Source organism: Triturus cristatus, chromosome 6, assembly GCF_964204655.1.
Source record: "Triturus cristatus chromosome 6, aTriCri1.1, whole genome shotgun sequence".
Taxonomy (NCBI): domain Eukaryota; kingdom Metazoa; phylum Chordata; class Amphibia; order Caudata; family Salamandridae; genus Triturus; species Triturus cristatus.
This window is the reverse complement of record NC_140589.1, coordinates 321,464,863-321,474,722: the sequence shown is the minus strand read 5'-3', so window position 1 is coordinate 321,474,722 and position 9,860 is coordinate 321,464,863. Positions and strand designations below refer to the sequence as shown.

The 9,860-nt window shown below is 53.2% G+C and overlaps 1 protein-coding gene across 2 annotated transcripts in view; it reads left to right on the top strand.

Moving 5' to 3' along the window:
* The first annotated feature begins 461 nt into the window (after positions 1 to 461).
* The window catches only part of GREB1 (growth regulating estrogen receptor binding 1), a 637,715-nt gene continuing 628,316 nt past the window's right edge, over positions 462 to 9,860 (top strand). For both annotated transcript variants that reach the window (XM_085610685.1, XM_085610682.1), the window contains exon 1: positions 462 to 544. The gene's annotated coding sequence lies outside the window, so the exon portion shown is untranslated. The remainder of the gene's footprint in view (positions 545 to 9,860) is intronic.

The following is a 9,860-nucleotide window of genomic DNA, read 5'->3' as shown; positions in this document are numbered from 1 at the left end:
ATGCCAAATTAGGCTTTGGGGCACCTCTCCTGGCTTGTACCTAGGCCCACATAGCCCTTGTCAAGCCACTAAGAGGCTCCCCGGGGCCATCAAGCAAAATGAAGGGACCCCGGTGCAGAACCTAATGAGTGGCCCGGGCGTCTACCATGTCTCACACATCTTTATTCGTCTTGGGCTGATGGCGAGCACTAAAAGAGTTAGCCCCTAACCGCGCCGCAGGAGGGCCAGCGTCCGGCCTCAGGTCCCCGAGTGCCAGCGGCTGCTGCCCGGCCCTCGGTGCCACATTTCCCGCCCAGCAGCCTCCCAGCTCCGCCTCACTGTTCACCTCTCTCCTTCCCTAGGATGGAGCTGTAAACCGTGCGCGTCGGCCTCGTTCATTCACAAGGAGCCGAGGGGTGGAGCTGGGGGCGGGCCGGGGGCGGGGATCCAGCGGCCTCTGCCTCACAGGGCTCCGTGTCTGGACAGAGCGAGCAGGAGAACGAAGCACCGCCGGGCTGCAGGCTCCCAGCTCCAAGCAGCGGGGCCAGAAACGCACACCCCCGAGGTACGTGCCGGCAGCTTCCTGCCCACTCCCTGCGCGCACTGACCGGTGCCATAGGAACCAGACCGGCCTCGCGTGCTGGAGGTCTGTCCGGGCCTCCGAAGCAACATGCACGGGGCAAAACTGCACAAACTCGCCTGGCATCGGGCAGGTCTGCAGCGTGTGGTCACTTGTGTAAATACAAGGGGAGCGCGCTTAGAATCCGGGACACGTGCATCTTTTAAGACTTTATTGCTCTTGAAATGTATATGATATACTTCCTGCTAGGTGAAATCCGGGAGAATAGTGCATTTAAAGAGTGATGAAGAAAAAGTTGCATCCTCTGGAAAGACGCCGCTCCGTCCCTGGTGTCCGTTCATCGCTGTGTGTGTGTGTGTGTGTGGTGTGGGGGGGGGGGGGAGGTGTTAGTTTCATACGCAATATGTACTGCTGCCAACTCTCCTTACTGAGGGACAGATTTAATTCCCCGAACTCTCTTCCACACAACCTCCGGGCTTGTCTGCGCTGCACGTTGCTCTTTATTGTATTTTCTCACAGTATCTTTTTTGTTCGGCTCATCAACTTGGTGGGTTATCAAAATTCTACGTGTACAGTCACCGTGGTGCAGAAGGTGGCAACTGATGTAAAGAAATATGACGCCAAATGCCCGAGAGGTGGTGCAACCGGGTGCTCGCGCAACCACTTCTCTTGCACTATTCCCTCCTCGTGCCCTCTTTCCGTGGAGGAAATGAGCCGAGACCCTCTCTCTCCCTCCTAACAAGGAGTTTGGAAGATCCTCTCGGTGTGAAGGGCCATCATTGTTCCCTCCCTGACGGAATGAATGTCCTGTCTCTGTGGTGTTAGTTTGCGGGGGAGGAGGGGGCGCGGGGTCAGAGGTCAGGGCATGGGTGCAGCCTGCCCTCTAGTCCCTAAGCTCCCGAGAGCTCAAACTCAGCTGCTGGTTTTCAGTGGTATTTTGGGAATTATCTCGAAGCGTGCAGAACGTGTTTTTTGGGTTTTACTTGCCAGCCAGAGCGGGTCACTGCTTAGAGACGGAGTCGTTGGGATATAGGGGGGGGGGGGGGGGGAGGGCCATTTGACTGTGATACCTCTGAACATCATACGCAGAGGGAAGTGTGACCAAATTCATTCATATGGTCTTGCCTTTCTTCCACCACGCTCTATTTTAAGGGAAATTTTGTGTGCAATTTTACGGGTTCTTTTTGTAAGTAACTAATCTAAAAGCAAAGTATATAAAAACAGGCTGTTTCCCTGTAAAAGGTATGTTTTTTCACTCCGTTCCTTTAAACCTGACACTGTTTATTGGCAGGGTGCTCAGGGGAGGCGGCACGGGCGATCCCTTGCTTGTAAAGTCGTGCCTGAAACTTGGAAACAAAAGCCACGCGCTGATGCTATCGCTTTTATGCTAGCCCTATAAACACGCGGCAAACTCCGCTTGAACCGTTTCTTTCTTTCACCAAGGGGGGGGGGGGAAGTATTTGTTCCAAAAAAGACTACGTTGGCGTCGAAAATGAGGAGCTTGAGTTGTTTTTGTTACGTGGTAGGAGTTATACGGCTGATGACGTAGCATTCTGACACATTGGGAAGAGGATCTATTTCTGTTTACATATTGTGTACCCGTACAGCATGCCAGTTTGCGGACATATTATGTCGTGGTATGTTCTCAGCGTTTGTGTAGCGCTTTCCTGTCATGTGTAAGGCCTCACAGCACACGTACTCAAGAAAAAGGCCGGTGACGAGTTGCTTTTTTCCCTGATGTGCTTCCTGAATGATAAATGGAAACGGATCCCTTGCTGTCCACGGAAACCCATGCAAAATGCAACGCTTGCTGCCTCCTCGCAGTTCGCATGTTGTCTATGTGAACAGTGGCATCTGCGTTATCCATGGGAACGCTGTTGCCCTGCGCCATTAGCATCCGTTTTTCCCATGGGAACGCTGGGTCCGGTGCCACCTAACGGCCAGAGCTGCCGACTTTAGAGCTGGGTATCCAGGCTCGAGTCTGGAGTTTGATCAGCATCCTGTGATTCTGGACAAATCACTTAATCTCTCCATGCCTACCTAACATTAATGTGTCCTTGTGTAATGTAACGGGTGCTCATGTAAAGCGCTCCAATACCTTCGGGTCGAGTTCGCGCTATATAAAACTTAAAACAATTACGCATGTGTGAGACGGCATGGCACAGTCCATTAGTATAGGTTCTTTTAAAGAATGCCCCGAAATTCATACAAACGGGATGCTTTGAGTGTTATTTTAGGAAACATTTTAACCATCACACATATTCTCAGATGTAGAGTAGACGTGCAGCCACGAGACCTCTGCATACTGTTATGTGTGTTTAATGTTGTGTGCCTAATACTGTTGTGTGTTGTATAATGTAGCACTGTATTACGAGAAGGCCGGGTTTAAAAAAAGTTCATTCTTAATTTATCACGGGTCCATATTAGTCACAAATATCGATAACGCATCACCATGGTTACGTAATACGAAATGTGCTGCCTCCCCCCCCTCCCCCCCCCCAGAATAGGACGAGGGCCCTCGAGACTCCTATATATGCCAATGAACTCCATAGACTTTATGCTGAATGGGGCCTGCGTTGGCTGCAGGGGGCATCGTTGTTTAATTTGATTGGGTGCTCGCAGCTTGCGCCAGGTGAGTGGTGCGCGTGCATCAGCATGTTGTGTTAATGTGACTTCACGTATGGCAAGGGCAGTGCGCGAGTGCACGATACTGTGTAATGCATTGCCACGTGCGAGGTCCACACGTCACCCACGTGGTCTGTCCATGAGTGAGGCCTGATACTGGTGTGCCAAGGGCACTGAGACTAATATGACATTATGGAAACTATATTGTTTTAAGAGTGCATGCATACGTGATCGAAAATGATTAATCTTAAATCACTTTTTTATGTAATGCTTTTTGTGTTGGCTCGTGAGCATAATAAGCAAAACCTGATTTATCAGTTAATGGCCTTACATCCAGTGAGTTGTAATGCTCTTCTATTCCATATGTTAATGAAAGCCTTTGAATGTGAAACAATGATCAGTTTTGCTGCCCATGTGCAACAGGTCACAGGTCAGTCGTCTTTCCAGGGACCTGTGCCTCGCTGCGCTGCCTGTGATTGGATCGTGGTCAGTAGCATATGTGTGCGGTACATGAGCGGCTTAAACGGCCCGGTTTAACGCAATAGTGGAACATGTGGTGAAAAGCCACAATAAATATGGGGTTTGTGGCATACTACTTGTTCCCTGACTCAACGCGCTTCTACAATAAGGTCAGGAGTCGCCTGGCCCCGTAATCTGTATCTCAGCCCACCCGGGCTTGGAGTATTCCAAGTCAGCGGCGTCGCGCGCCCTGCTGTCCTGCGGTCAGGCCGCAAACATCGTCTAGAACTGTCAAGTTACAAAACCAGAACTATAAGTCCATGATCTGGAAGAGCTACCCACACTAGAGGCCTGATTGTGAGTTTGGCGGTGCGCCGGCGGGACCACCCCACCGTCAGCCCTGTGTGCCGACCGCCTGCCAGATTAGGAGTTTTCATGTGTCTGGCGAGCGGTTCTTTGGCATTCCCAGGACGGTGCCGATGTAACAGGCACCGCAATGGGAACATCAAAGTCAGTATCAGAGTCAGTACCTGCTCGGCATGGACTGCAACAGTGCAGGTAGTGGGGTACATTCCCACAGGGGGGCACTAATGTGCCCCCCTTCATGCATCCCCAGGCCTTGAGGCAATAGGGAGGGCTGTAGGCCCCCCTTGTTTCCTCTTTGTCACGGTTTTCATGGTGGAGGAACCGCCATGAAAACCGTGATGGAGAGGAACCTTGTTTGGCGGTCCCGCCAAACATACTGTGGCCTCAAGGCCGCCGCGCCTTCACCAGGGCGGTTGGGGTGGTCCCAGGGCGGTCCAACCGCCCAAATCATAAAAGGGCAGTCGGAAGACCACCACCATGATCCACGAGTCGGGCGGTCCATGGACCGCCACATTGGTAATAAGCCCCTAAGTAACTTGGGAGCTCTGAACAGGGGTGTCCAATGTTTTGCTGGTGGGGGAGCGGGAGCACAGTACGTTTCCATAATACCAGAAATGGTGAATTTGTATGTAGCTAATCTAAATGGAAATAAATGATTATGTGGTCAGGGTTTAGTCGAAGAGCCAGGCATAGATATGAACCTCGGGAAACTATGTTGGGCTCTTTTGACAAACAACATCATGAACAGCCTGCATTATTAGTGAGTGGCATTCGTATAGAGCGCTGGATAGTTTGAAAGCACATCTTGTAGGGCCTTATTTGGCGCATAAAACCACAGGAGTGTGAGTTTAACTGAGCATTAAGTCGTGTGAATTAGGATCGGCTGTATGGCGGTGCGATTGGTGCGGCGAACTGGGCGCTGATCTGGAGTGGAAGCACTGACCTTAGAGGGGAGCTAGTTTAGTAATAAAGTGGAATTTAAAAGCACCTGGGGCAGAGTTCTTTGTGTGTCCAACTTTCAGGCAGCAATCAAAATGTCATGATAACTCTTGTGAGAGAGAGAAGTTTTATGCAGTGGCAGTTTTGACTCACCATAAATTAGCACAAAGGGTTAACATGCCTGCTGCAAAGGACAGATCTGTATTTTATGTGGATAGCTGATTGGACTAGTAAAACCAGCCTTTACCCGCACTTTAAAAACAAGTGAAATGGATTTTAGAGAGAGCTATGGAGAGATGAGGGGCAATTTATAGGGTGGCAGGGAAGAAATCCGAGGAGGCGGTCATATTTGGGATGTTGGGGAGGGGGCAAATAAGACTGTCGCACCAGGTGCCGCCAGCGCTAAAGTCGGCCCTTGTCTCAGCCCATATTTACATTATGAACCTGTAGTTATTGAGGTAAAGCAATCAATAAGGCGTTTGGTGCGGTCAAGGGAGCACTATTGAAATACACCATTGTCTTGTCACGACAATGTATTTGACTCAGTGATCTATTTTTCAGAACTCCCTACGCTCTACACCATCCCCACTGCTTATGTTTCCACTGCATTGGTGTTATCCATCCATGCCATAAAAATTAATGGTCTCTTCCTCACGTGCCAGGGTAACAAGCATTGGCAATGCCGATAGATCTGACATTGGCCTCTAGCCTTTTGAATTTGTAAATGCATGTTTTGGTTTGTCATAGCTTTTGTAATACTTTATTGTTGAGGAGATTGCCAGGGCCATCATTAATCTAAAAAAAAAAAATGGCTAAAAGCAAAAATATTTTTGGGTCTCCAAAAACACACATTGCCGTTGTAGTCTTGGCACTGAAGGTCCTTCCTTTGTATGTCGATGTGTTTCTTGTGAAAGGGCAGATTGCTGTCACTCACACTGAAGTGAGCCAATGGCTGAAGTGGGCTGACCAACTGCCCCTTTCTGTATGCTGTAGCCACGGGTGAAAGAAAAATATGACAGACACAATAATCGATCCATGAGTGAAAATGGCTGGGTTAACACGCCTATAAGTAGTACATTAGATATATAATTTTACTAAAACCAAAAGGTCTTGGCTAACATCAGAACCTAAAAATGCAATAATCTCAAAGAAATGGCTGCAAACTGTTCCCATTAGGTTGATTGAAGGGCTCTGAACCATTTTGTACAAAATATGTCATGCACAGAGCAGAGAAACACAAAGAAGCCAACATGCACAGGCAGAGAGCGCAACTGAAATGAAAGGCAGATGCCGCCAGGCACTGGGAAGACTGAGATCGCAATGTCGATGACACTACTCATGTCATAGACATTACCTCCTCGTTAGTCATCCTCGCCACATGACTAACGAAGTGAGCTTCAGCTCCACCACAGAACCCTCCAAAGCAAAAGTTAGCCTCCCATGCCTCCCATCCCTTCCCAATATGGCCGCCCCCTACCCCCATGGACACTACAAGAGGCGGGCCGGCCCACCCCCAAAGCCTGTTTTTTTTGTTCTGCACACGGCTCTCCAGAGCGCGTCAGGTAAGTGGTGCCTGCTGTAGCAGGTACGTGGGTCTCGGGTTGGAGGTCCTGCTCTAGCGGACCCTAGGGCTTGGACTCTGTTTGTTCCCCCTGCTTTTGGCCCCCGGTATGTTTGGGGCGTTTTTTGTTTATTTCGCCTTTGAGCCGGTTAGGCTCTGCTTTAGCGGGCCGCGGGTTTGTCAGGGGGGGCGGACTTTTTATATGTCTCTTCTCGAGTGTGGGGGCTCGCTGGGATGTTCCCCCCTTCTGGAGGCGTATTCACGGACTTGCATGCGGGTTCCGTTCCCGTTGTCTCCGCCGCCGCCTTTCATTGTCTAGGTGCAGGCGGCGGCTGTGCGGCGATGTCCGTTTGTTTTTTCGCCCGCCGGTCTCTGACTCAGGCGGGGGCTTTGCATACTGATTACATTGCGCCTCTCGCTTCGGCGCGGGGGCAGGTGGCGAGTCTGCAGGGTTCGACCCGTGTCCGCAGCCCGGGTCAATGTGCTGCCGCCGCCCGCATTCCCGTCCGGGTGCCGTGGCGGGTGGCGGCTGGGGGGCCTGGCTTACCTGCCTTCCGGGTGTTTGTTCTCCGGTTTCAGGGGCACGATGGTGTTGGTCTCGGCGGTGTCTCTGCCCTGGTCCTTCCTGCTTGGGTCTTCCCGTGCCGTGTCTGTTAGGCGTGGCTTCCGATCGTCAATTTCCTGCCCGGGGCCCGGCTCGCTGTCCCGGGGGCGGGGTTTGGCTGGTCCCGCGCTGGTTCTCTCAGGTGTTTTCTCCCGCCTTCTTCTCTGCTATTCAGGAGCGGGAGTTTTTCAGTTTCGTTTCACTGTTCTGGTGTCCTGGCTGTACTGGCGTCCTTGCTTGTGTTTTGTCATGGAACATGGTGATGTCCCGGTTGGGGAGGACCCTCCCCCCCAGGTTCCTCCTGAGACGATCACCCTGCAATCTATTCAGGGGATGATTCAGGCTGCGGTGGCGGCTGCTTTTGCACAGCGCTCGGGGCAAGGTCCCTCCTCTCCTAAACGTCCTCGCTTGGATCCCTCTTCTGTTTCAGACGCTGAGGGGGAGGAGGAGGATCTCCGGGGGCGCTATGTGCAGGGTCAGGAGTTGCGTGATGTTCTTCTTCACATTAAGCAGAACTTGGCTTTTCCGGCTCTGGCGGCTTCGGACCTTTCGGAGGATTTTTTCTTACAGTATCAGCGTAAGGAGCCGGAGTCTCTGCCTCTTCATTCCTCCGTGAGAAAGGTGTTGGAGGGGGATTGGTTGGAGGTTGACAAGCAGGCCTTCCCGAGGTACCTGGCGAAGCGCTATGCCATCCAGGACTTTGCCAAGGAGTACCCTTCCTCTGTCAAGGTGGACTCTCTGATGGCGGGGCTTTCCTCGCAGGGTTCCATCATTTCCGAGGATGCCTCGCCCTCGGACCCTGTTGACAGGCGGGTGGAGGCCACGGCCAAGCGGGCTTATTCGGCCGCCAATTTTTCCATTCGTGCCTCTGCCTACCCGTCTTACACGGTGCAGTCCTTGTTGAAGTATTTCCAGTCCTTGGCGGAACTGATGGACCAGGGGGCGGATGTGATGCCTACCCTGGCACTTATGGAACAGCAGACTCGTCTCCTGTCTGACATTTCTTTCGACACCTTGGGGGCTTCTGCTGCTGCTGGGGGCGCTGCTATTCAGGCCAGGCGCCAGATTTGGGTGCGCAACTGGAAGGCTGAGGCTGCCCAGAAAGCCTTGCTGATGAGGATTCCCTTTTCCGGACCGAAGCTTTTCGGGTCTTCCCTGGAGGACATGATCAAAAAGTCGGCTGAGGACCGGAAACTGCTGGCCCCCCTTCGTTCATCCAGGGCCCGCTTTCCGGGTCCCAAGAGGGCGTTTTCCACCTCTTCCGCTCCCAGGGGGAGTGCGCCCTTTCGAGGTAGGGGTCGTGGCCGGGGCGCTCCCTTCTTCTCAAAATCCCGGTCTCAGCCTGCTGCTTCCGCCCCCGCCCCCAAGTCCTGACTATCTTCTGGCCCCGCCAGGTGGGCTCCCGGTGGGCGGCCGTCTCCGCCACTTCCTTCCAGCTTGGGAGTCCTCTGTCACGGACCTTTGGGTTCTTCGGATCGTGAGGGAGGGTCTCACCATCTCCTTCAGTTCTCCTCCTCCGGGCGCCTTCCGCGCTACCCCGCTGCCTTCCTCTCTGGACAAACGGGCGGCCTTGCTCGCTGGCATCCAGGACCTGCTTGTGAAGGGGGCCATCCGGCCTGTTCCCCCATCTCAGCGGGGCCTCGGCATGTACTCCATTCTGTTACTGGTAAGGAAGGTGTCTGGGGATTTTCGGCCTGTTTTGGACTTGAAACGGGCGAATTCGTTCATTCCTCGCGCTAAATTCAAAATGCTTTCTCTGCAGGAGATTCTGCCGCTGCTGCTCCAGGGGGAGGTGGTGGCTTCCCTGGATCTGTTGGATGCCTACCTCCATGTGCCGGTTCACCTGTCTTCTCAGCCCTTCCTCCGGTTCTGTGTGGGTTCCTGCCACTTCCAATTCCAGGTACTCCCTTTTGGTTTGTCTTCTGCCCCGAGGGTATTCACCAAGGTCCTGGCGCCATTGGTGGGCGTTCTTCACCGGGAGGGTATCAGGGTCTTTCCCTACCTGGATGACTGGTTAATCTCTGCTTCTTCTTTTTTGAAGGGGATGCTTCACGTCCGGAGGGTCTGCCAGGTCCTGTCTGCCCACGGCTTCCTGATCAACCTCCGAAAATCCCACCTCGAACCCACCCAGGACTTGATCTTCATTGGGGGCCGGTTGGACATGCTTCAGGGGAAGGTGTTCTTGCCCCTGGCACGCCGCGGTGTCTTGTGGCAGGATCTGGGGGCTCTTCTGGGGCGGGATTCTGCTCCTGTGAGTCTGTGGTTGAGGGTTCAGGGGTTGATGTCTGCAACCATCAATGTTCTCCCCTGGGCTCGCCTTCACCTGTACCCCTTGGTCAATCACCTCCTATCACTTTAGGACCCCCGCTCCGAGGACTACGAAGCTCCGGTTCCGGTGTCTCCCCAGATTCGGTCCGACCTGGGCTGGTGGCTTGTGGCGTCCCATCTCTCGGAGGGTCTTCCCTTTCTGGTCTCCCCATCCCGGGTTGTCACGACCGATGCCAGTCACCTGGGCTGGGGGGCGACCTTGGGGTCCCGGTCGGTTCAGGGTCAGTGGGGTCCTCCTCTGTCCCGCTGCTCCTCCAACTACCGCGAGTTGAAGGCGGTCCTGCTGGCTTGCCGGGACTTTGCTCCCTCCCTCCAGGGTCATCATGTTTTGATTCGGACAGACAACCAGGTGGTGAGGTGTTACATCAACCACCAGGGGGGTTGCCTGTGGTTGCTGTCCCGGGAACTGTTGTCCTGGG